This window comes from Lactuca virosa, chromosome 1, assembly GCF_052849685.1.
Source record: "Lactuca virosa cultivar CGN04683 chromosome 1, Lactuca_virosa_CGN04683_v6, whole genome shotgun sequence".
NCBI lineage: Eukaryota > Viridiplantae > Streptophyta > Magnoliopsida > Asterales > Asteraceae > Lactuca > Lactuca virosa.
Genome location: NC_136426.1, coordinates 222,046,441 through 222,073,689, shown reverse-complemented (window position 1 = coordinate 222,073,689; position 27,249 = coordinate 222,046,441).

Below are 27,249 nucleotides of genomic sequence, written 5' to 3'. Positions count from 1 at the left end.
TCCTTTTTTGGTGTTCTTTGTTTCTTCTTTGTGGCCAATTGCTTTCTTCTTTGAGAAATATTGGAGAGAGTAGTGGAGGAAGGGACTGCGGTACCTTAAGGGTTAAGGATTTCGGATGGATTTTGAAGAGGCGGGGTAGGAAGGTATGGGGCAATACCTTCCGTAGCCTCAATATGATCTGAGACATCAGCCGTCTCAAGACCAAGAGTGGAAAGAATATGGGTAGGAAGTCTTCGAATTGGTCCAAAAATAGATTGATCAGATGAGGGATTGTACCTTTTGAGATCCTTGGTGACAAAGAAATTGATGTCACTGCCCATGTTGATCCCTGCATCCGCATGGAGGTCTGAAATGCAGAGGGACCAGAACCTTATGAAAGTGAGTTCAGTTGGGTTCTCCCTTGGGCTCTCCTTGGGAATGTATTGAAGAAAGCCGTCCCATAGGATCTGCCCATAGTTCACGTCATGACTTGTGAAGATACTCCACACCAGCTCAAAAGTTTGAGTCCCATATTATCCGTGCCTCCGGTTCTGCCAGATAGACTGCGGATGACGTAGTGGCAAACAAATTGCCAGACCGCAAGCAGGTGTTTTTTCTTGAATTCCCCAATCCCTTTAATCTTCTTCTGATATCCCATTTGGTAAAGTGCAGAGGTGACGTCTGCCATGGATGGGGTGAAATCTTGATGGAGGGATGAACAAGGAGGTTAATGGCAGAAAGAAACTTTTCTTTGGACAGAACGACCAAAGAACCGTTAACTAGGTTAAGATGTACTTCTTGTGGGTTTTTGATTGGGCGATAGGCTAAAAAGGCACATTTGAATAGGGTTGAGATTGGGACAACGTCTGTGAAAGGATCGAAGGGGCCAAACAGGGGGTGATTCTTCAGAAACTTGATCATCAGCTTGATCGGAGCATTGTAGGATGAATAATCTTCGAACACTGCTTTGAAGTTGCTTGAAGCAATCGTAGGAGAATCTGAACCAGTAGGGTTCACTGATCCAGATGCCTTGGATTGTTTCTTTGATACACCGGATTTCACCATTGTAGGAGCTTGAGAGAAAGAGTAGAAAACAGAGTATGCTAATGGAGAAAGGATTCAATGTTCAGAGAGCGTAAACTGTTCTTGGGGAAGAAGAAAGGTTTTTATAGGGGCTTATGGGAGCGGGAAACGTTTTTTTTATTTACCCTAGGTAAGAAAAAGATAAGGTAAAAAAAAATTGGGGGTTCTTTTGATTTTGCGAGATGAAATCTCAGCCACACATTATGAAACGATTTAAAATTTTTGGATTTTACCAAAAAGGGATTTGCATTTAATGAAAAGTCAGACGTACATCATCACGTCAGGTGATCGTGTGTTGAGGGGAAAAGAAGTTGTAACGGATGGGACGTGCTGGGTAAGAGGAAAAGACAGATTAAGGATGTGTTTATGGAAAAACGTTCTTTTTGTCATCATACCTAAAATAGGACTGACACAAGGTTTATTCAAAAAGAGAATAAGATAGTTTCTCAATCAATGTTTTTTATTTCATGTTTTATTTAATGAAAGATCATTAAATAGCACACCATGATTCAAGGATTAATGAAACAGTTGAGAAATTATCAATGTGATTGCGGATGGAGATTGCATTGCGGATGACCGTCTGCAGTATAGGAACTGAGGAGAGCACTTGTACAAAAGGGTTAGTAATAACAAACAATGAGGACCCATGAAAGATAAGTATGATATATGGTTGCGGTACATAGACTGCGGTACCAAAACCATCTATCATAAGTAACTTTCAGTTAGAACCGCAACGGAGACCAAGGATGGTCTGCGGTATCTATCAATTCAAAAAGAATTGTGGGTCTGGATTCATCATTCCTAACATTTGCAGGAAGGTGTTAAGTTTTGTGGAGTCGAGCACTTTTGTGAACACATCAGCAATCTCTTCATGAGTATGGACAAAGATGAGTTCAATGTTACCTTTCAAGATGTGGTCTTTGATGAAGTGATACCGTAGTTCAATAAGCTTAGCCTTGGAGTGCTGAATTGGATTGTGAGAAATAGCAATAGCACTTTCAGAGTCACAATAGATCGGTATCCGCAACATTCTATACCGGTAGTCCAATAGTTGAGTTTTCATCCAAAGGACTTGAGAACAACAGCTGGCTGCGGCCACATATTCAGCTTCTGCGGTAGACAGAGAAACACAACTTTGCTTCCTTGAGGACCAGCTGACGAGTCTTCCTCCCAAAAATTGACATCCTCCTGAGGTACTTTTGCGGCCTAATCTGCATCCGGCGTGATCCGCATCTGTGAATGCTTGAAGGCTGAAATCATTGCCTGCGGGGTACCATAATCCAAGAGACTTGCTTCCTTTCAGGTACCGTAGTATCTATTTGGCTGCGGTCATATGTGACACTTTTGGTTCAGCCTGATACCTTGTGCATACACATGTTGCAAAGACAATGTCTGGCCTGCTTGCGGTGAGGTACATCAAAGAGCCTATGATACCTCTATAAGTCTTGTGATCCACAGATTCGCCTGAGGGATCAGCAGAGATCTTATATCCGAAGTCCATGGGGACCTTAGCCGAAGAACAGTTGTCCATATAGTATTTCTTTAATAGTTTGGTGGTGTATTTTTCTTGATGAATGAAAACTCCTTGTGGAATTTGTTTCACTTGAAGTCCTAGAAAGAAGTTAATCTCTCTATTCATGCTCATTTTGAATTTGTTGGTCATGATCTTAGCAAATTCATCCACCATTCCTTGATCAGTCGATCTGAAGATGATATCATCCACATATATTTATACAAGCATAAGGTGGTCACCGTTTGCTTTTCTAAATAAAGTGGGATCAATCACTCCTCTTTTGTATCCAGACGAGACAAGAAATTCAAAGAGAATCTCGTACCATGCTCTTGGGGCTTGCTTCAGACAGTAGACTACTTTTTCAAGTTTGTAGCAGTGGTCTGGGAATTCAATACTTTCAAAGCCTGGAGGTTGCTGAAGATAAATCTCTTCTTTTAATTCCCCATTGAGAAATGCACTCTTAACGTCCAACTGGTGTACCTTGACGTTTTTGTGGGCTGTGTATGCTAAGAAGATTCGGATGGCTTCCATTCGTGCTACCGGAGCATACGTTTCATCGTAGTCAATGCCTTCAAGTTGACTGTACCCCTTTGCAACTAACATTGCCTTGTTTCTGACTACCGCACCAGATTCATCCAGCTTGTTTTTGAATACCCATCTAGTACCAACAATGGTGTGACCGTGTGGCTTCGGGATGAGCTTCCACACTTTGTTCCTTTTGAATTCTTCTAGCTCTTCTTGCATTGCGGATATCGAATCAGGTTCTAGTAATGCTTCTTTGATCGTTCGGGGCTCGACTGAGGACATAAGTGTTGTGTAGTGACAATGATCAGATAAGTCCTTGGAAGATCGAGTCTGGATGCCTGCGGATGGGTTGCCAATGATTTGACCTGGAGGTTGGTCCTTCGTCCACACGTGTAGACGGGGTTGTAGATGATCAGCAGCTGCGGTGGAGGGAATATCTTCAATATCAGAAGATTCTGCGGTTGGAGATGGCAGTTTCCCCTGGACTTGAGAACATCCTGCGGAATCATCTTGGTTTGTCGGAACGAGAATGGAATTTTCTTGAGCAGTTGGAAGAGGTTCCCCCTGGATTGCTGATGGGAGATCCTCTGGAACCTGAGAAGGTTCCCCCTGGACTGCCGATGGAAGAGTGATAATCCTTGAATCGGTTCTTGTGTCAATGTTTTCTGTGAGTTGATCATCTGAATCCGAAGATACGTTTGATGGTAATGATTCTCTGCGGATGGGAACTTGAGCAGCATCAAGTACTGGAACCTCGACGATTGTTGCTTGATCCGGAGTAGAGCTTTCCCCCTTAACCGGAGAGGTGAAAGTAATGAGAGATGCTACTTCAGATAGTGAAGGTCCAGATACATCAGCGTGCTGCTGTTGAGCTTCTTGAGACACAAGAACTTCTGATAACTTGGCTGTTTCTACCGGGTCGAAGAGATCGTCATAATTGACTTCAACTAGATTTAAAGGACCTGAAGAGGCAGGAATATAGCTTTCCATGATTGCTATGGTTTCAGTGGATGGAGGGGCGTTGCGGATGTGAGAATCATCAAATCTCACATAGAATTTTTCAATGATTAGCCTTGTACGTCTGATGAGGACCCTGTAGGCAACTTTGTTAGTGGAATAGCCAAGAAAGATGCCTTCATCAGACTTTGGTGCAAACTTGTTAAGATGATCGCGGTCATTGATCACAAAACATCTACACCCAAAGATATGAAAGAAGCGAACATTTGGCTTGCGGTTGTTAAGGCCCTCATACGGCGTTTTGTTGAGACGTTTGCACACAATGCTTCGGTTTTGTACAAAGCATGCGGTTGCTATAGCTTCAGCCCAGAAGTAGAGTGGAAGGTGTGTGAACTTGAGCATGGATCTGGCTGCTTCTACTAGAGTGCGGTTCCTTCTCTCTACTACTCCATTTTGTTGAGGTGTGTAAGGACCAGTGAAGTTGTGAGTGATTCCTTTGGAAACCAAGAAACTGTTGAGGAGATGATTAGTGAACTCGGTTCCATTATCACTGCGGATACGTCTTACTGGAAGCTTGATCTGAAGCTCTATTTCCTTGATGAAATTGATGAGAATCTTCGGTGTTTCTGACTTGAGTCTAAGGAAGAAGACCCATGTGAAGCGTGTAAAGTCATCTACAAAAACCAGTATGTATTTCTTGTGATGGGGACTGGCTACGGTAGATGGACCGCAAAGATCAATGTGTAAGAGCTCTAGTGGTTCAGAGATTAAAGAATCAATCACCATGGGGTGACTTGCATTGGATTGCTTCCCATATTCACATGCAGGGCAGAGAGTGTCGTTGCTGAATTTGAGAATAGGGAGACCTCTGACTAGTTCTTCGGTGACCAAGTTGTTGATGTATCTAAAGTTGAGATGAGCTAGCTTGCGGTGACATAGCCAGCTGACTTCGGATACGGCTTTGGATAGGAACCATAATTGCGGTTTGCCTATGATCAGAGAGACATACAGAGGATACATAGTACATTCAGATCGAGATTTGATCAAACATGTGTTCCTATCACTTGTCATTACATAGCAAAATTGATCATCAAATTCAACTCGATGGCCTGCCTTACATAGTTGGCCAACACTGATGAGATTGTGTTTAAGGCTTTCTACATAAGCAACCTTTTGAATAGAGAAGTTCCCCATAGTGAGAACACCGTAACCTCGGATGATCCCATTCGCATTGTTGTCGAATGTGACATTTCCACCATTGCATATTGACCTGAAATCCCGAAGGTATTCTAACCTTCCGGTCATGTGCAAGGAGCAGGCACTGTCAATTAACCATTCATCTTCTTGTTCCTCCTTGCACAAAGCCTGAGAATTACACGGTTAGTTTAGGCATCCAAACTAGTTTGGAGCCTGGGGTAATTGGTGAATTTCTGAATGATGCATAGACCGAGGTTGTAGGGACGGGTCTCTTGTCAACTTTTAATCCCAATCCTGGGTGTTTGTGAAGACTTGGAGTGTTGTGAGTTTTTGAAAAAATATGAGGTTTCTAACTCCGACTAGATTTGACATAGGATGAATCCTTTTGACAGCTACACTGACATTTACAAAAAGAGATTTTCTCTTTTGATCTGACACTATGCTTGGTCAGCGGTCTAAAGGATGAATTGGACTTGTTACCGGTCCGAGGTTGGTAATCCCTGACATGAGTGTTGTTGGGTTTTGAAAAAGTTTGTTTTTGAAAAGGTTTAGCTCGTGTAGGTCTTTGAGTTCCTTTTGGTGGAGTTGGTAGAATACCCTTCCACTTTTTGAAATTTTGACGTGACTTTAAAAGTGTTGGAGTGGGTAAGATACCCTTCCATTTTGGATAATCTGAGGAATAGACTTGAAAACCATTGTTTTGAAAAGAGTTTACACCTTTTTGATTTTGGTCAGATGAATTAGGAATGACTGGTGAAACTTGACATTCCTTTTTGTGTGTTTTCTTGATAGGAGAGTTTTTTGAAAATTAGTGTGAGAAAACAAATTTTTCTAGACTTTTGGATTTTGGAAATATGACATGCTTCTTGTTTATCAAAAAAATTTGTCTATTTGTGCCACGGGATCGAATTTCCTCTTTGAAAGCCTTTTTAGCTAAGGATTTTGGTGAACCGCAGTCTTTGTTGTTCAACTGCGGTTTCCTACAACCCTTTGAAAATTTGTGAAAACGAGGGCTTGAGTCATCAGAACTTGAAGATTCAGGGATTTGAGAGCATTGACCCACTTCAAAGTTTTCTATGGGTAATTCGTGATGAATTGTTTGAAGAGTGGCATAACTTTTGTTCGAAGATTGCGGTAGGGATGACTTGACTACCGCAGAGTAAGTCTTAGTTGGGACTGCAGTGGGACTTTTGTGGGACTTTTGGCTATAGTGAGAAACACTGCGGTCTGAGGACAGAGATGGAAAGTCTTTCGAGACTTCGGGGCCCTCAATGACAATTTCTTCATCAACTACGGATGAGGTTTGAGAATTTGGTTAAATGGTGCCACAGATAGGAATTTGATCACATGTGTGACCCGAAACCTCAGGCACAATTTCCTCAATGACACAATTATTGCTTAGATTATGTAGCCTACCGAAGTGAGTTTTGATGTCTTCAGGAAAGGTCTTGTCCTTGACTGGGAAATGAAGTTCTCGGTCTGGAGGGACATACAGTCTGTCTTTGTTGAACCGGGGTGAGGAATCCATTGCGGTAGGATATCCATTTGACCAACCCCAATTGTATGTATTGTCCACGGTTCCATTATTTACCAAATTTTCAATAGCTTCACTTTCATTAAACAATTTTTCGATTAAGAGATTTAAGCGTACAATTTCACTCTGAGCTAAATCTCTCTGGTTCAAAACTATCTCTAATTGGGTTTCACTCAACATTCTTGCATCTTTTTCTAACTCTAAGTCCTTCTCTAACATAGCCATTTTGAGTATTTTTTTTATCCAGTCGTTCTCTTACGTGGAACATCTCTTGGGACGCAATGTTCTTCTCATCTAAGGCTTTGTTATAGTCTGTAAGGACGGCAGCACAAGTGTCATTAAGATCATCTATGTAGGGTTGATAGTCATGCATGCTATAGTTTAGAGTTTGGATCATAAGTTTTACCTATTCGACGATGCTTAGAGTTCCATCCTTTGTCATGTAGCAGTAGTTGTTGTCCAACTTTGTAGACCGATCATCATCCGCAGTTGCCAGCATGCAGATTTTCCCTTTTCCTTTGACACTGCTGATGGCTTCATCTTCATCTCCGGATGACCAAACTTGATGGTCTCTTTTGACATGGGCTACGTATGCCCTTGCCTTTTCCTTATCTTTAAACTCTTGAGCCATTTTAAGGTAGAATGCTCTGTCTTTTACTACATTGGCCTTACAATCTCTTGCAAAGTGATTTTCTTTGTTGCATTTGTGACAAATTACAACATCAGTCTTGTCTTCTGAGGGAGTACCAGAGTCAGTGATTTGAGTAGGCTGCGGTGCCTCCTTTGGTTGATTATTTTGAGATTGCGGTGGTGGATGAGAACTTTTGGAATATCGAGGATGGTTATTCTGAGAACTGAAGTTACGGTTGAATGGAGGTTTGTTGAACTGTTGATTCTTGCAGAAGGAAGGAGGTGGTAGACGGTTAAACTGTTGGCTAACCAGAGCAATAGCCTTCTGAAATTCTTCTTCATCGTCATACTCTGAGTCAGCTTCGTATGACTGCGGTGGAGTGTCATACGAGGGAGAGTAAGATTGTTATGTGGAGCTTGTGCTATGAGAGCAAGTGGTCCTCCGAAGTCAGCACAGTCTTTGAGTACGGTGGATTCTTGTGCTTGCAGTTCTCCATAGAGCTTGTAGAGTGACAAAGAATGAATCTTTCTATTGCCTTGGACTATCATCTTAGCCGTAGTCCAATGTCTTCCGAAACCATTAAGAAACTGAAGATTTGGTTCATGGTTACTGCGGATGGTGGCTGCATTGGATAACTTGGTGACTATCAGGTTGAACCTTTTGAAGGAGTCTTCTAAGCTTTCGCCAGTATGAGCTTTGAAGTTGTTGAATTCATTAAGTGCGGTAGTAAGCTTCTTGTCTTGCGCTTGTTCGGAGCCTTCGTACAAATTCTTGAGGACTTCCCAGATCTCTTTTGCTGATTTGCAATTTATTATAATATCGAAGTTGTCAGGAGCAACTCCACATGAGATTTCATAAAAAGCAACATCATCATTTTCCATTTTATTGAGATCATCCTTGGTGGGACGGCTCATGACTGGTTGACCTCCTCCTAGTCTGGTTGTAGCTCTGTCAGTTTGGACTGGTGTAAGGACTGGGACATGTGGTCCTTCTTCTACGGATTGCCATACATCTCTACCAAGTCTCCTTAAGTATCTTTCCATTCTTTGTGACCAATGATGATATTCATTTGCCACCAGTATCGGGGCTCGATTAGAACCACCAACATTGTTGGAAACATTCAGAGATAACGATTGTGCCATATTTTTGAAGTTTTTTTTGTGTTTAAGAAATGAGCTTTAGTGGTATAGAAGGCTCTTTGAAAATCAGAGTTCCGTTTTCAAAAAGCAACCATTATGGCTCTGATACCAATTGTTGAGAGAAAAACTTTGAGACACACTTGAACAAACGTTAGAACAAGTAGATTGCGGAATAGTTAATCTCGAAGGATCTAAAAGCTCAACAATAATATTAATAAGTTAGAGTTAGATAGTTAGAGAGTTAGTTGCGGAAAAGTAAAGAAATAGAAATGACAACAATTGCTATATCAAGTATACACATAAGTTGATTCATAACAAGGAATGCATTCAAACCAAGTTAATAAGGAAGATCAAACTTAGTGATTAAGTCACAAAAGACTTGCTCCGGAGAGAGGTTATACTCAGTTATGTTCTAGTACGATTTGAGAGTAAGAAGCGATGTGTAGTGAAATAGAAAAGATAACTTCAGAGATGTGTATTCAGAATAGATAGATGCTTCTTGAATACAAGAGAATGAGCTCTATTTATAGAGACACGAAGTACACTAGATTACATCTCTAAGAGTAGCCATGGAAGGCATACTGGAAAATAGAGATTATTACAATAAAAGACAAGTAAAGTAATCTCGTAAAGAGACTGCGGTAGGTAGAGACTCCGGATGCGGTTGCTGATGAAGGAGCTTGACTGCGGGTGCTTGTCGGCTGCGGTAGCTGAAGTTCAAGAGGGTCACTTTTTATGATTCAACATATAGAGTGTATACATGTAACATGGGTCACGGGTCGTAAACAACATGCACCTTACCAACAACATCAAAAAACCAACCCACAACCCTAGACCAAACCACATACATTATATCTTCCTAATCGTGGTATATATAGTGTATACATGCAACATGGGTCATGTGTCATATCCAACATGCACCCTACCAACAACGTCAAAGAGCCAACCCACAACCCTAGAACTAACCACATACAATATCTCTATTTAATTGTTATATACAAAGTTTATACATGTAACATGGGTCATGGGTCGTATCTTACATGAGAACCAACCCCCAACCCAAGGCCTAACAACATATAATATATGTACTCACTTATGGTATATAGAGTGTATACATGTAAAATGGGACTAGGGTCGTATCTAACATGCACCCTACCAACAATATCAAAGAGCCAACCCACAATCCTGGACCCAACCAAATTTAATATATGTACATAATTGTGGTATATGAAATGTATATATGTGTTATGACGTCGTTCCACAGGACTGACTACGGATGGCTACATAATCTCCAAATGGAACCAGTCATCATAGTCGAGAAATACGCCAGACGTTCTTTAAAAGGAGATCCTGGGAGGACGCTCAGATGCTCTAGTCAGCGAGTTAAGTAAAATTGTTGGTTGATATCTTAGTGAGAGTGTCCAGATAGAACATACCTCCTCAAGAGATCCTTGTGTTTCTTATATAGTTAGCTCTTTTTGGACGGAGCAGACCATAGTAACGATATTTCGAATATCGGGTTGCTATTGGTCCATTTGAACCTATCTAAATCGTCCTCTATTATGATTGGTGCAGAGGGAATAAATTCTAGTTGTCCGTACACAACGATACTGATGCTAGCTTCCGTACGCCAACTCATAGCCTGGTGTGGAGATTAAGAAGTCTTCTCTTGTATGATGTTGGATGTTGGGAATAGCTAATCCTCTCATCTGTCTTGTAAAGGTCTAGCCTCGCTGTGGCTTTCTTCTGGCTCCTGGGCCTAGCTGGTTACTGTTGTCCAACTATTTTTCCTTGGATTCATCCAAGCCAGTGGCCTCTTCGCTTTGACTGGATGCCATCATGGTTAGTCGTGCCACGAAAAACCACTACTGGGTACGTCAGGAAGCCCCCTAGTCTAATAATGATGAGGTAGCATAGTGAGTCATCATGTGTTAGACTCATAGATGCACATGTTCATTTCTTACCCGTCAAGTAGTTATTGCCTTTACAAACTGTCCTGCTTTTTCGGGGTGCATGATTTGACATGTTCTCCATCCATAAATACCTTCCTTCCTCTTTATGCACTTTCTTTTTTCCATCTTAGTGTTCTTCTTCCTCTATTCTTAACATTTTAGAAAAATGGCTATCCCTATTACCATGATTTATTTCCATGGTATTATCCCAAATTCTAAGTATGCTGATACTCTCCGGTAGAAGTACGACTTTCAACCAGAGGATGGAGTACTTGTCCCGTAGGACAGAGCCTACCTTCTGGAACCTCTTACAGGAAATGTCGGTGTCTATATCAGGACCTTCGATGCCGACTACTGGCTTCCGAAGACTAATTTTCTTGACGAAGTGCTTTGCAAAACCATGGTCAATGTTTACGACCATACTCCTAATGCTGTAAACAAGGTCTTTGCATTTGAGATGTTGTGTTGATATCAAGGATTTATTCCAACTATCATGGTGTCTAAGAACTTTTTCATTTTTCTATTGCTGGTGACAAGTTTACTTTCTACACCCAGAAGAATGCTCACATCCTTATTCCTGACGGGAAGAGTAGCCCGAAGAACTAGCAAAATCATTGGTTCTGGGTAGACAATTACCGAGTTGGCAGTCCCTACATTCCAACTGAAATGACTTCTAATAGTGCACCCAAACTGATTGGTTGGGATCAATAAAATGTTCGTCTTCTGGAAATTTTTATCGTTCTTCCCGAGGAGTTCCCTTAATGTGTTCTTGTTAGTGCGGAGATGAGCACCAAGTGGCAGCACCGTCAAGAGATGCCTAGATTTTTTGTTGTCTACGGAAGTAGCGTTTCTTGCTTTTAACTTTCCTGTATCAAATATATTCCTATTTCATTCCTCCATCCCCTCTCCCCCTCTTTTTTTTTAAAAGGTAAAATTGGAATGATTGCCTTTCACGGGAGAAACAGGTGTTGTCTTTCTTTGATGTGCTTGGGCAGAAATTCCAAGGGGACTTGCAGTTTTGACCAATTGCTCTTCTTGAAAGACTTCCCCCACCCTGCCTAAAATTTTCTTCGGGATTCAGTAATTCTTCTATTTCAGTACCTTCGTACTCGACCCCTGCCGACGAGACACCCGACAACCTATCTGGCACGCATCTTGTCGTGCTTCCTCCTCCCGCATCCTCTGAAGTTTTGGAGTGTGTGGAAGATAACAAGGAAGGGATTTTGGCTAGTGAAATGTCTCGTGTGACGAAAAAAGAGGACTTATGATCCTTGAAACTCTTTCTAAAGCGGCCAAAGGAAAAACCCTTGTCGATTGCTGTCGTCGACACAAGCTTGCCACCAGCTTCATTGCCCCTTTGCTACCTTTTAGTGAAGATTTAATAAGTATAGTTCATGACGATACACACTAATCCAAAGGGACACAAGGGGCGTCTAACAAACCCATCCCAAATAAGGGTCCTATCGTGACCGACCCAACAAATCCACCATCGGTCCAGAAGGGTAAGTCTCATGCTGCTACGAAGACATCTGACTATGATAACCTCATTGCTAGCTTCCAAGGAAAAAATCTATCTTCCAATAATCATTTCATTCCTAAATGGAATCTCACTGATGAGTGTCGTCTCTCCCAACAAGAAGTTGTTGCTGAGTTTTTGCCCAATGCCTTCCCTAAGGGAACCGTTTCTATGATGGAGGATTTTACCTACGACCAAACAATTGATTTTAAATAGTATCGAAAGAAACCAAGCCCACCATTTTTAGTAAAAGAGAGACCATGAGTAAATCCATATTTAACAGAGTTTTGAAAGCAACCAAGCGCATGGTTTGTAGTGAGAGTGAGAGATATTTCTAGTTAATGTTTTTAATGAGTCCTATAACCGAGCTATGTGATTGTATGTACCCCCTACAATAGTAAACACTTATCACCCGCTTCGATTTATCGGTCGAGGCTTTAAATATCAACCACAGGTGGAGATATCAACCATGTATAGACCTATACATATGTATCTCACACCGAAGATTAACGGTTATAGTATTGTGGGTATTCTAAGGGTTTACACTTAGCTAATGAGTATAGTCTCACTAAAAAGCCTTTAACTAAAGTATATGAATAGCTCTTAGCCTTAACATAATAATCGATAAGTCACTAGATGTAATAAATTTCAATGTATAACGTTTATAAAAGCCGAGTATGCTTTATATGTATGTAAAAGTGTAATGTACTCGCTCTTATAAAGAGGTACGTTCCAAAGTAATGAACATATGTACATGTATAAACTTCATGTATTTAAAGATATACATATATATATATATATATATATATATATATATATATATATGCATGGTTATAACAAGAATGGTTGAAAAACTATAAAGTTTCATGATGTGCTTTTTATAACATACAATGTCATATAAAATCATATATTTTTTGTTTCATGTAGCATTTGTTGTGTAAACTAGTCATTTCACGATAAAATAACTATAATATGTATATGAAAAGTTTAAACTAGTTTATTTGTAACAATATGTTACATTATCTAATAACATTTATATAAACCAGACTTGTTGTTTTTTCGCATAAAATATTAATTTATTTGCATACAAAATGTATATCGGCACATGTACCCCCCCCTCCCAAAATAGTTAGAAATATTAAAAAGAGGACGTAAGCACTCACCCTTCAGGCGTGAGTTCGATTTGGTCGGAGTGGGTTCATTTTTGTGAAGCTTCGCATGAGAACCCGCATCTTGATGCCTTTTGAGCTAAAACAAACCCGGAGACTCTTTTGTAATATTTTTAAACCACAGGGGCTGTTTTGTGACGAATAATAATAATAGGTTTATTGGGTTCAGTTTTTAGAAACTATAGGGACTGTTTGGTAATGATTTAAATCAAAAAGGGACTATTTTTAATCAAGTATTTCAATTGCGGGGTTTATTTGGTTAAATAATTCAAATAAGGGTTGTTTTGATTTAAGACTACAACTTGAGGGATTGGCTTTGCCACATTTAGTAAATGAACTAAAGGGTTGCGTCTTCTTCTTCTGATCAGATCGAGAAAGAAAATGGATGAACGAAGGTTGTGGATGGAACCTCCAGCGTTGGCTAAGATCGCAAGGATGGGAGGGAGTTGATCTTCGGCGACCCTTGTGGATTTAGGGGGTGTTTGGCTTGTCTTTTTGAGAGGCAAAAGTCCTTTTTGGAAAAGATAAAAGCTAAAAGATGTTTGGTAAAAACATTTTAAAAGTTACTTTTGGATTTTAGATAGAAGGAAAACTGACTTTTTGGAAAAGTTAGGAAAACCTGACTTTTTGTAACTTTTCCATAAAGGACTTTTGCCTCTCAAAAAGACAAGCTAAACACCCGCTTAATCTCCACATAATTACGAAAGGAGAAGTAAAAACTGAAGTAGCATCAGTCATCGATCCCACGGACGGCACCACAGATGCTTGGCTTGGCTAGAGAAGGAAGAAGAAAACGACGGCAGGTGCGGTGGTTGATGATTCTAGGGGTACTTGGTTGTTGTTTGACGGAAAGAACAAGGGAGGAAGGAGTTGCAACCATCGACAAGGATGGAGACAATCAGCGTCTCCTACGAGCCCTTCGTGGCTCGTTCTTCATCTTTGGCGGCTATGAGAACAATGGAGAGAATATAAGTGAACGATGGGGGGTTTGGTAGGTTTGATCGAATAGGAGAATGGGAGAAGAAAAATAACAATTTCGTAGGAGAAAGGGTCTTTGATCCTTATCTATTCGAAGGAAAAGAAGATGACCGGAAGCAGCAATAACAAGTGGTGGATCGATGGTGGCTAACAGATCCTTCAAAGTAAGAAAAGGAAAACATAAAAAGGCGAACGGAAAGATTGTCTTGTAGGGAAGGTATGAAACGAAGGCATTTAGGTTGTCGATTTCTTCAGTGGTGGTCTCGTGGGAGGCAGCAACTCTGGTTGCTACTGTTTTTTCCCGGTGAACATGGTAGATACGAGGGATAGATCAAGATCAGTGAGAGTAGTGGGATAAATCATTCCCTTTTCATTTTTTCTGTATAATTAATTTTATTTTGGCTGAATTTCAGTTTTGATGTACTTTGGTTTTAGATTGCAAGCAAGGGTTAAGCTTTCAATCAAGTGTTTGTACAACAATTAAGAGTATGCATCTATGAATTATGTATATATTTAACAGCTTCTTAGATAATCTTATTTATATAACAAAATTAATATAAAGATATTACATTAGTTATACACATAAATATAGTTATTTGAGTAATAAGATTCATATTATACATGTATTTTTGTATGTATGTATTTCTTTAATTAATTTATCATATATTTTAAGCAATAATACATGGTTGAATATTTGAGTCAAAATGTATGACTTTTGGTACCAAAATAGGTGATGTCACACTTGTGGCATTTAAAATGTTACAAAACAATTGTTCTCAATTTATGTCATGGATCCTGATATTAATTTTTTTTAATGAAAATGGTGAATGACATTGTTTAGTTCAAGGATTTTAAAAATCTAAACTGATTAATTTTTCGAGTTTTAGAACTCTGGGAAATCGTTTTTAAAGATTCGCGTTTAATTAATCCAAAAACATCTAATTTTTCGAATTTTATAAATATTTTTATAAAAATATTTCAAGTACGAAATTAAATATTAGACTATAGCCTAAGTCGAAAAACATTTTTGAATTTTCCATCTGAGGTGTGCAAGTCCCTCAATGGATAGAAACAGTTTTGGGAGTTTTAATAAAATTAGTATTATACAGGTATTGATTCTTAAAACGCTCATACCTTTTGTATACGAACTCCGTTTTGGATGTTATTTATATTTTCGGAAATTAAGGAAACATATACTACAAGACTAAAATGTTTGTTTTGCTCACAATTGCATAATACGAAATTTTAGTTTTTTAGACGCATTAACTAGGGTTACAGTTTGAGTTGTTTGATTCGTTTGCTAGTTTACACCTTTGGAAGTAAGATACGATCTGGTATCTTATAATAGTTGAAATGAACACATTTATTTTACATTAGATGCATTATGACTCAATGAGTCAGATTATAAAGAGATTTACTGTGAATTGACCGTTCATAGTTTTTAACCTAAATTTCACAATGTCACATTACCTCCCCGTATTCTTGATTATTTTGTTCCACTATCATTTCATTCCACTAGTGGAGGGAGCACTGTTGAACAATTGCATATTCTTTTGTTTTATTTGGTGCTCACGTTCCAAAGTAAACTACGGCCCTGTACGAGCGTTCCATCGAATTTTTACTATAGGTATGCGGCTTTGTTTGAGGCTTTTGATTTGCCGATCCATGATCTCCATCGGTTCCTTCACGAAGTGAAGTTTATTGTTGACCTAAATCTCATCAAGAGGAAGACAAGGTTCTCATTAGAGAGACACTTCTTAAGACTACACACGTGGAGGGTGTTGTGAACGTTGTTGAGTTCTTGCGGTTACTTGATTTTGTAAGCCACCAGACTAAACCCTTGCCAACATTTCTAAAGGTCGGATATAACGGGGATTTACTTTACCTTGTTTCTAAAATCTAATGACACCTTTTCATGGTGTGACCTTTAATAGTACACGATGTCTTACTTTGAATATTAAGAGTTTCTCTCTCACGTTAGCATAGATTTTCTGCTGACTACGTGCGACCTTTAATCGTTCCTTTATCTAAACGATCTTCTTCGTTATTTCATGAACGACCTCTGGACCAGTGTGTAGAGTATCTCCAGCATGATTTTTAGCTAGTTTGGTATCTCCAACTTCTGCCCAACATATCATAGAACGACATCTACGTTCGTACAAGGCCTCAAATGGAGCGGCCTTTATGCTAGTGTGATAATTGTTATTTTATGAAAACTCAACTAACGGCAAGTGAGTATCCCATGCTTTACCGAAGTCTATCACACAAGTGCGTAGCATGTCTTCCAAATTTTGTATCCTTCCTTTGCTCTAGCCATCCGTTTGTGGATGATATGCAGTACTCACGTCGAGTTTGTTTCCTATGGACCTCTACAATCATTTCCAGAATCTGGAAATGCATCTATTATCTAAGTCTAAGACAATATATATTGGCACACCATGTAGCCTAACTATCTCCTTGAGTTAGGCCCTAGTGAGTTTCTCCATGTTGTTGGTTTCTTTTAATGGGTGGACTTAGTCAAATGGCCAACCACTCCCAAAATAGTGTCTTAATCGCTTGATGTTTTTGGAAACGTCGTTATCAAGTCCATGACTATCTGTTCCCACTTCGAATATGGGATTGACGGTTGTTGTAGTAGAATAGATGGCTTTTGGCACTTTTCCTTGACTTTGGAGCAAGTCAAGCATTTACTGACATAGGTGGCAATCTCTGGCTTCTTTTTGGGTCACCAATAAAGCTTCTTGACATCGAGATACATCTTATACGATCTAGGATGTATTGAATAACTCGATTTATGAGCTTCTTTTAAAACCAAACTCCTAACTTCATCAAACTTTAGGGTCCAAATTTGGTTCATGGAATATATTATTCTGTCTTCCTTGAGGTCGAACTATTTTTCCATACCCCACAGGTTTTCTTCTACGATATTTTTGGGTTTGAGTGCTTCTAGATGAGCATCTCAAATTTGGGTGGTGATATTCGAGTGTATTGTTTGGGTTAGGGCATTTCGTGATGCAGTTTTCTTTGTTCTTACTTGATTGAAGCGTCTGCTACGACATTTGCTTTACTAGGATGATAGTGAATTTTGCATTTGTAATCATTTAGCAATTCAACCCATCTTTGTGCTCTCAGGTTGAGCTCCTTTTGGTCGAAGATGTGTTGGAGGATATTGTGGTCGGTGAACACGACACACCTTGTCCCGTACAGGTAATGCCTCCATATTTTTAAGGCAAACACAACAGCTCCCAAATCTATGTCATGGGTATTGTAGTTGTTCTTTTTTGGATTAAGTTCTCTGGATGCGTATGCAATGACTTTATTCTTTTGGATCAGTAGTCATCCAAACCCTTGGTGAGAGGTGTCGCGAATACTACAAAGTCTTATGTTCCATCTGGAAGAAACAAAATTGGTGCACTACACAACAATTGTTTCAATATGTTGAGGTCAGATTTAGTTGTGAGGTGTCGAAGTGTCCTTATTTATTTGTTTGTGTCGAAGTCTGCATTATATGTATTGCATAAGGGCATATTTGTAGGTCGAAGCGTAATGTTTTTGCTCTTGTGTATTTTTTGTTCACTTCTATCATTCCGACAAATAAGGATAGGTACTAGAGTTAGAGTAACTTTTGAGTCTTCGATATTCTTACTCTAAACTTTCTCTTGTATCTTTCTGAAGTAATATTGAGCCAAACAGATTTTATTTACGATTTCGTGTTCTTGTTTGATTCATACTCTGATTATATTTTAATATCTCGATTCACACGAACTACAATTGGTATCAGAGCAGGATTCTAGCAATTGATATCTGATTTTCGTCTCATTTCAAAAGTTTTTGGGTCGTTGTTCCTGATTCAAAAATATTCCGCACTTTTGATCCAAAATATCATTTATGTTCAATTGTTTAGATTCGATTCTGCTGTTCGTTTGATTAATCGAGTGTTTAGTGATTGATTCCTGAAAGATTCATTTCATAGTTTCCTCTTTTTGAAGCTTTTCAACTTTTGTGTCCGTACAACAATGTCGAACTTCAATATGAAGATGATGACTTCTTATTCTCATCTTCTTGGTTCTAGAACTAAAATCCCTACGTTGATTCCTGAATACTATGGTTAATGGGCTGATAGGATGGAAGACTATCTGAATGGAATAGATGAAGATATATGGAAATGTATTACTGATGTAGAATGTCCTGCAAGTGTGTTACGAGATGTTAGAACTGATGCTTCTAGTCTAGATGTTGGTTAAGAAACAAAGAAACAGCAGAAAAATGAAGGTCTGATTGTTAATTTAGATGATGAAGTGGTGGGTTTTTACTCAAACAATAAAGTAAAGAAATTTTTCAAGAAGACATTCAATTCAAAGTTCAAAGGAAAATGTGATTTTAAGGGAAACTCATCAAGTGCGTAGGGTATGAGACAAGAGACGAATGTAGAGATAAAAGATAACAAGTATGAGGTTGCGAAGTCAGAGAAGAAGCTGAAAGGGGGACTCTGGTGTTGATTGCCATTACTGTAATGGTGCAAACCATATCGTAAGTGATTGCATGTTGAGGATGAGAGATGAGAATAAGAAAGAAAAAGTAAAGGATGATGCTTATTATGCTGCTAAGCTGGAAGAAAAGTCATTGCAAAGACGAAAGAGATGTCTTTGGTTGTGAGAGGAAGTGGCGAAGGAGATGGAATGTATCAAATCTGGTCATCTGGATCAAATGATGAAGAAATGCGAAACCCAACGCATGGAGATATGTTTGCAAAGTATGAAGAGGGAAGTGAGGAAGAGGATAATGTTTCTGGAAGATGCTTTGTTTCTACCACAACTCACAAGTCTCCAATGACTATGAAGGTACGTTCCCTTCTTGAATCCTTTAAGATTCATTCTAGTTCATATCATTCGATTTTAACTGATTTTCATGTAGCTATTAGATATGTTAATGATTTGTATATTTATGCTAGTAATGATGTTGAGAGGTCAAAATCATTAATGCTATGAACACGGAGGAGTTTGGAATCAAAGAAGTCTAGGATAGGCAATTTAGAGTTACAGCTAATGAATGTTAATTGTGATAGAGAAAAGTTGAGTTTGGAAAATCAGGTTTTATTAAAACAGATAAATATACATATTGTAATTCTGCGAAAAGACTATATGCAAAATTCACTGATTTACATCATTCTTCAGACATAAGCAAAGAACAACATAAGAATTTTTTTACCCTTTTTGACTTTCGAAAGGAAGAAAATAGATGTGACTTCCTATGATTGAGAAAAAAATCTTTGAGTTTGACAAGGTCCCAAATGATAGATATGTATATGGTATTGTTAATATCAAGGAATGTTTGGATGCTAAAGATCTTGTTAATATTGTGAATGAGACCTGAACCAAAAATGGACAAATAAAAATTTTGAAAAAGACTGAGAAATCGACAACCGATTATCAAAACAATTTTTCTGATATCGAAGATGATTCTGATCGTCTCAGAGAAATTGAAGAGCAAGAATTTGTTGACTGTTGTTAGTTATTTGACATTAATGTCACTTCAATGGCTAAGGGTAAAGAAATTTGTGATGATTCTTCGGTTAAAGTTGATACTAACCTACCCTCTACTTTGAAAGTTCATGACCCTGACTATGTGACTGTCGAAGATAGTCAAACAGATAGTGATGATGATGAAGATGTTCCGAATGAAACTAATGTACCAAGAATTGTTGTTAATCAAGTGTATAAGGATACAAACAAATTCATAAAAGTAATGAAAGAAAAAGGTCCTTATTATCTCGAATTGAACACTATCGTTTATCCAACTTTAAATGCACAGATCATGTTGTTTTTCTGAATCAAGTGTTTGTTACCTCAGGAAATGGAGAGAAAGTAAAACCTGAAATCAACAAAATTGTTGCTGAAGATAACAAAGGAGTTTCAAAAGAAGGTTTTTTATCAAACCAAAGCACGGTTGAAAATACTCTTAACAAGAACTCATCCACCTTTCAAAGACAAATCTAAAAGAAATTGCAAATTGAAAAGTGAAAACCCATTTGATGAAAAACAACCATATAAAACATTTTCTCAAATACCAAATTTAAATGCTCAAAGTTTCAAAGAAAAATTTCAAAATATTTCAAAAGAAATTGTTATTTCGATGTCTAAAGCACGAAAGAAGGTTTATTGGCAAAATGTCGAGTCTCGTAAGAAACAACATATTTTGTCCACAAAATCATCTGAAAACGAAAAGACTGAACAAGTACAGACCATTTCTAAAGAAAAGCTTTTTTGTTAAAAACAAACCCAAAAATCAAAAACCCGCTCTAAAACAAAAAGATTTTCCAAAAAGAAGTTCAAATTTCTCAAGTTCAAATCTAAAACCGAATGTTCATAAACCAATAAATGAGAGTTTTGTTAAAAACCAACAATCAATGAATTTTATTCCTAATCGTCACAAGAAAAGGTTTTCACAAAATCATTTTCAAAGAAGTATTTTTCAGTCACATGAACATAGGAATTTTAATCAATTTCAAGGACAAAAACGATTTTCAAATGAACAACAAGTTTTTAATCGACCAAATGTTAGTTATAATAAGTTTTTTAAAACCGTTACCAATCACATATGAAACGAATGTTTCCAAAAGGAAGTTTCGAAAAGCTGCAAGTCAATGTAAAGATAAATGAATCATTTAACCCTAAACAACCTAATTTTCCCAATCCTCTTTCGAATCAACCAATTAAATCTTCGTTTACCAAAGTGAAATCTGATGTAATGAATATTAATCATTGGCTCGAATGCAAAGGAAAAACTTATCAATTAGGGATCTTTTCACAATAGGAAATTCGATATGCTTATGAAAGCTACTTGAATGATTCTTCAAATGGAAGTTCTTCACCAAAGGAGTCGAATCCTTCAATTCGACAATGGAAAGCTATTCCCCAAGCACAAGTTGATGTGAAACGAACTGAGAAGGAAAAAGGTAAAGTCAATGTTCAAGCTAAACCAACGAATGATTTCATTTCGATACTCATGTCTAACGAAGTTTACTTAATTGATAGTTTGAAATCCAATGTTCATAATTGGCTGTTAGGTTCTTCATTTCACAATCTATTTCAAACTAATCACCAAGGACCCAAAAAGCCTTGGGGACCTAAATTCTTCCATTGATTGCAGGTTTTATGTGACGAGCAATATGATGAGCATTGGTAAATCGATAGTGGTTGTTCTCGTCACATGAATGGTAGGAAGGAAAACTTGCGAGATTTTCGAAATTTGGAAAATGCTGGTGTAGTGAAATTTGTAAACAATCATAAGTGTCAAGTTAAAGGTTATGGGAAAGTCACAAATGGGAAGTTTACATTTAATAGGATCGCATATGTCGAAGGTCTTCAACACAACTTGATATGTGTTTCGTAACTTGTTTTGGGCACTGGTAATCAGGTTGTCTTTGATGAAGAAGGAAGTGTGATTTCGAACAAAGAAACCGAAGAGATTCTACTCAAATCAAAAAGGAAAGGAGACATGTTTACCCTTGACATCAAACCAATTGTTGGTGTTCCTTCGGTCTGTTTACTTTCGAAAGCATCATCTGGTATGAGCTGGCTATGGCATCGAAGACTTTCTCACTTGAATTTCAAAAATTTGAACAAATTGGTAATAAATGATCTAGTTAGAGGCTTACCTGTTTTAAAATTTGACAATGATTCTTTATGTGCAGCGTGTGAACAAGGGAAGCAACACCGACAAGGTCATCCAATAGTCATCGATTTGAAGATCATTGAACACTTGGAAGTTCTTCACATTGACCTTTGTGGACCTTCGCCTGTTGATACTCTCAACAAGAAGAGGTACATCTTGGTCATTGTTGATGATTTTTCACAGTTTACTTGGGTGTACTTTCTTCTTTTAGAGACAGAAACAACACAACTAATGACTAATTTAATCAAGCATATTGAACTCAGTTTAAGAAAGAGAGTCAGAAAAATCAATAGTGATAATGGCTTAGAAGTCAAGAACTATGTTCTTGATTCATTTCTAGCTAATCGTGGAATGAAGCATAATTTTTTGTTTCCTTACACACCTCAACAAAATGATGTTGTCGAAAGTAGGAACAAGACTCTTTGCGAACCAGCAAGGACCATGCCTACATATACGAATCTTCCATAGTATCTCTGGGCTGAAGCAGTTTCGATACCTTGTTTCACTCAAAATAGATTTTTTATTCATCGTTGTTTTAACATCACTCCATATGAAATCATTAACAATAGGAAACCAAATGTCAAAATTTTCCATGTTTTTGGTTGCAGGTTTTCTATCATGAATCTTAAAGATAACCTTTTGAAATTTCAGTCAAAGTCTGATGAAGTGATATTCTTATGATATTCGCACAATTATGTTGCATATAGGGTGCTGAATAAGCGTACAAGGAAGATTGAAGAAACTTTTAATCTTACTTTTGATGATCATTATGTCAAGCGAGTCGAAAAGAGTTTTGAACAAAAACAAATCCTTACTAAATCAAATAATGAGTCTCAAATTTTGAATTCTAGGGATTTTTATTACGATTTAATTTTTGGTGCACCTGATAGGCAAATTGATGCAGAAAGTCATGCTAATGATAATCAGATTCCTATAGTATCGAAGCATTCTGATGATTCGATTATCACTCGGGATGATGCTGACTTAAATTCATCAACCAGTTCTCTAATACATGTCGTAAGTCATCCAGTGTTGACTGGTGATCAAGTGGAGGGGGACCACTTGATTTCGATACCTAATGTTGAGGGGGAGCATAATCAGACGAATGAAGATGTTGATGGGGAGCATATAAATGACAATCCAATTGTTGAAAGGGAGCAAACTGGACTTTTGTCACACCCCCGAACCAAACGGCGGAAACGTCCGGGGGTTTGCACGTGACTTCATCTTGTAATATCATCACAATTGTATACAATTGAAACAAGATAACACCATCATCATACATATCAAGATACAACCAGCATTGTTTACATCAAGTACAATATCATAAATTACATGTTCAAAATAATTAATGTATGATGATAACAAACAGAAAAAATTCCAGCATTTCCTGCTGATCTTTCTGCTTAACGATCCCCGAGAATACAAGTTATTTTGAAAAACGTCAAAGTATATAATGTTGGTGAGTTCATAAGCATATTTGAATGAAAAGTTTTGGATTATTTGTAAACACCAGAAAATCCGATATTTTCTGAAAATGGTTTGAACATGATGTATCAAAATCAAGTATTACTGCATGTGTGATTTCTGTATTTGGAATGTATAAAAATGTAATCCACATAAAAACCTTGTATTTTCTGTAGTACGTAAAAGATATTGTTTAACGGGTATTGGCCCAGAAAATACGATATTTTCTGTTTATAAAAGTGTTGTGGTCTCAACCCTAACACCGAATAACAGTATATGTATGTTTTTGTATTCCACAAGATTTTATAGGTATTCTATAAAATTATGTTGGAGAGGATTTCTAAGTGATCCGTTTTAACCATACTCTATTTTTAACGAGTTCGCCTGTAGTGGCGTTCTTAGGCGTCGATTTGATTTACGGTAAGGTTTGTCACCCTAAACTGGCCTAGTCTAACTGTAGCGAACAGCTCAGGTGTGGGGTGTCACCCCGTATACATCTATACATAAACTCTTGCTCTCCATCTACGAGACTCTGGTTATAACTACATGCTACGATCATACATTCTAGAGGTGTCAACCGACAAGTCTCACTAGATCATTTATTGTTTTCACACGAGTATTGAATTACGCTATGTATAATGTTTTCGTATATATAGTTAAGATTTGCAAAGCCCAGAAAATAGGTATATGAATGCATAAGGCCTAACATACATGTAAGGGAGCAGCTATGGCCCATTAAGCATGTGATGTATAGACTGGGCCCATTAAGCATGTTAATGGGTCACAAAGGCCCAAATTAACATGTGATAAACACATTAGGCCCAACAAACATGTAAATGGGCCACAAAGGCCCAATATCACGAAATTTACATTTATGGCCCAAATATATATTAAATATTATTTTTGGCCCATTTTTATAGAAATTGACATTTTTGGCCCAAAATATATATAACATATTATTTTCGGCTTATTGTTGTAAGGATTTACATTTTCATCCCATTTTTAAAGAAAAATGACACTTTTCGACTCAAGTTTTATAAAAATGACATTTTCGGCCCATGATTATAAAAATTTACGTTTTTATCTCACTTTTCATAAAAATTACGTTTTTGGCCCAAGTTTTGGAAAAATTTCATTTTTAACCCGTGAAACCGTAGGTTTACATTCTGGACTCAAACTTGAATTAAATGACGATTTACTCCATAAAAATCGAGATTTTTATATTTTAGGCCCAATAAAACCGAAAAGCCCATTTTTATGGCCCAATATTCAAAAAATTGCATTTTTGGCCCTTTTACTCCCAAGAATATCATAGAAACTCATTTTTGTATAAAAGTGACTCTTTTAGTCCTTGTAAAACTAAAAGTATCATAAAACTCTCATCTTTTTGTTTATTTGTCAAAAATGGCCCTATTTCAAGATTTTGTTTCACTTTTCCAACAATCATCACATATGTACACTTTCATTCCCATGTTATGGTGTGTAAAGTGTTATAGTTTGTAAATTTCACATTATTTTGTTATAGAGTTCGAGATCTATCATATTTCATCACATAATCACAACATAAACCAAGAAAATCACACATAACATGCACTAATACATAGATCTGCACATATGTACTTGTATTCTCCCCCCCCCCAAAACAAAGTAAAACCAAAAAATAAGGGGGTATGAACTCACCTTGAGGTTTGGATTTGATTTTTGATGAAGATGTGAGAAGATCTCGACCCTAGGAAGCTTTTTGAGGATGATTTTCGAACTTAGATGGTCCGAGGGAGCTAGAACACGAAATGAACCATGTAAGGGGGTGTTCTTGGCTTAAAAATGGAAATCAATGACATATGTATGATGACAACTTACCAAGTAGATGATGCTTGATGAAAAACTCTTGGAGTCTCACCCAAGATCACGAAAAATGCCAAAGGAAATGAGAGAGTTTCTCCTTGAACTTGAGAGGATTTGAGAGGGAGTTTGAATAATTTTAAAGTGAGATGTGGAGATGGGGGGGTCTCGGCCGAATATCAAGAGAAGAGAGAAAGATGTGAGGTGATGTTGCATGGAAATCCACCATGCAACAATGATGTGTCACAAGCACAAAATTCCTCATCCCCCCCCCCCCCCCTTTTCTAATAACCCTATTGGGCCGAGAATTTGGACTAGAGGAATAAAGATGATTTGGTTTGGGCCCGTTCTTGGTCTTGTTCGAATTTATGAAGCCCAAAAATTATTTTTCGGCCCATTGGGCCCTTATGAGGGTTTACGGCCTAATAGAAGTCCAATAGGTAACTTACGGCCCATTAGGACTAATGGAATCATTTATGGCCCAATAAGGCCCATTAGGGACAAGAGAGCCCTTTTAGGTCCACATGGCCCAAAATGCTAAGTTTTACGAGCGTGGGTCTAATTAGAGCCCAATTAGGGTTTCTAGGCCCAAGATAGTCAAGTTGAAGGTTGATTGGTCCGTTAGGCCCAATAAGTGAATCCTAGTTCATATTACACTTGAACCAGAATTTTTAGGGTTTTCAACACATAATTGACTATAAGAGATGTATTGTATAAGATTTTGAGCTTTACTGAAGAATATTGATTAAGTTTGTTGTCATTGAATGAATATAGGTTACACTATAGAATTAGGGTTACAAGTATCACAGTAGAGAATGTTTACATGAGACTAGAATTTCCTAGCCAAAATGCTAGTTGTGACATCATCCCCCCATTAGAGGAAATTTCGTCCCGAAATTATTTTGAAAGATGGACTCAAGAATGAGAGAATAGATGAGGGTACTTCTGCTTCATCTGGTCTTCGCGTTCCCAAGTGAATTCCGGTCCATGCTTAGCGTTCCATTTAACGTTCACAATTGGAATGTGGCCCTGCTTCGTACGCTTCACTTCCCTATCCAATATCTCGACTGGTTCTTTGACGAACAGGAGATTCTCGTTTATCTCGATCTCTTCCAAAGGAATGACAAGAGTTTCATCTGACAAGCACTTTTTCAAATTCGAGACGTGGAACAAGGGGTGTACATTATCGAGCTCTGAAAGTAGCTGCAGCTTATAGGCTACCGGACCAATTCGGGCAAGAATCTCGAACGGTCCGATGTACCGCGGGTTCAATTTTCCCCGTTTCCCAAAGAAATTCATTCCTTTCCAGGGAGAGACTTTCAATAATACCCGGTCTCCGACTTGGAATTCCAGAGGCTTTCGCCGTTTGTCAACATAGCTCTTCTGTCGGTCTCGTGATGCTTGAAGTCGGGATTTGATTTGGATTATCTTTTCAGCCATTTCCCGAATGATCTTTGGCCCTGTGAGAGTGTTGTCTGGTGATTGTCCTTTCGCTAGTTGGGTGTCACCCACCTCAGCCCAACATAGAGGCGATCCGCATTTACGACCATAAAGATGTTGGATTAGTGTCTAAGTCCATAACTATAATTGGTATGTACTTGACCCGATTTGGCATGATCCATTTGCGTTGCATGGCATCGGAACAATTTAGATCGACTTTTGTGAGAAAAGGATATTCATGATTTGTTAATATATTATAAGTTCTAATATATTAATATGAAATCATATTATTTAATTAGTGTTGACCAAGAATTAATTTGGAATTAATTTAGTGATCAAAAGAGGCTAATTAAATATGGACTCTTATATATATATATATATATATATATATATATATATATATATATATATATATATATATATATATATATATATATATATATATATATATGGAATGGGCCAAGGTTTATTTAGGATGGGCTAAGAGTGTATGGAAGTCCATGGATAGTCCACGAAGCTTTTAACCTATGGATCTTATGTAAATGAAAGGTCATGGGTATTAGGGTTTACATGGATGTAACCCTAATCCTCCATAATATATAAAGGAGTCTTTGGTTCACAAAAAGGGCACTAGTATGTGTATACATGAGGGC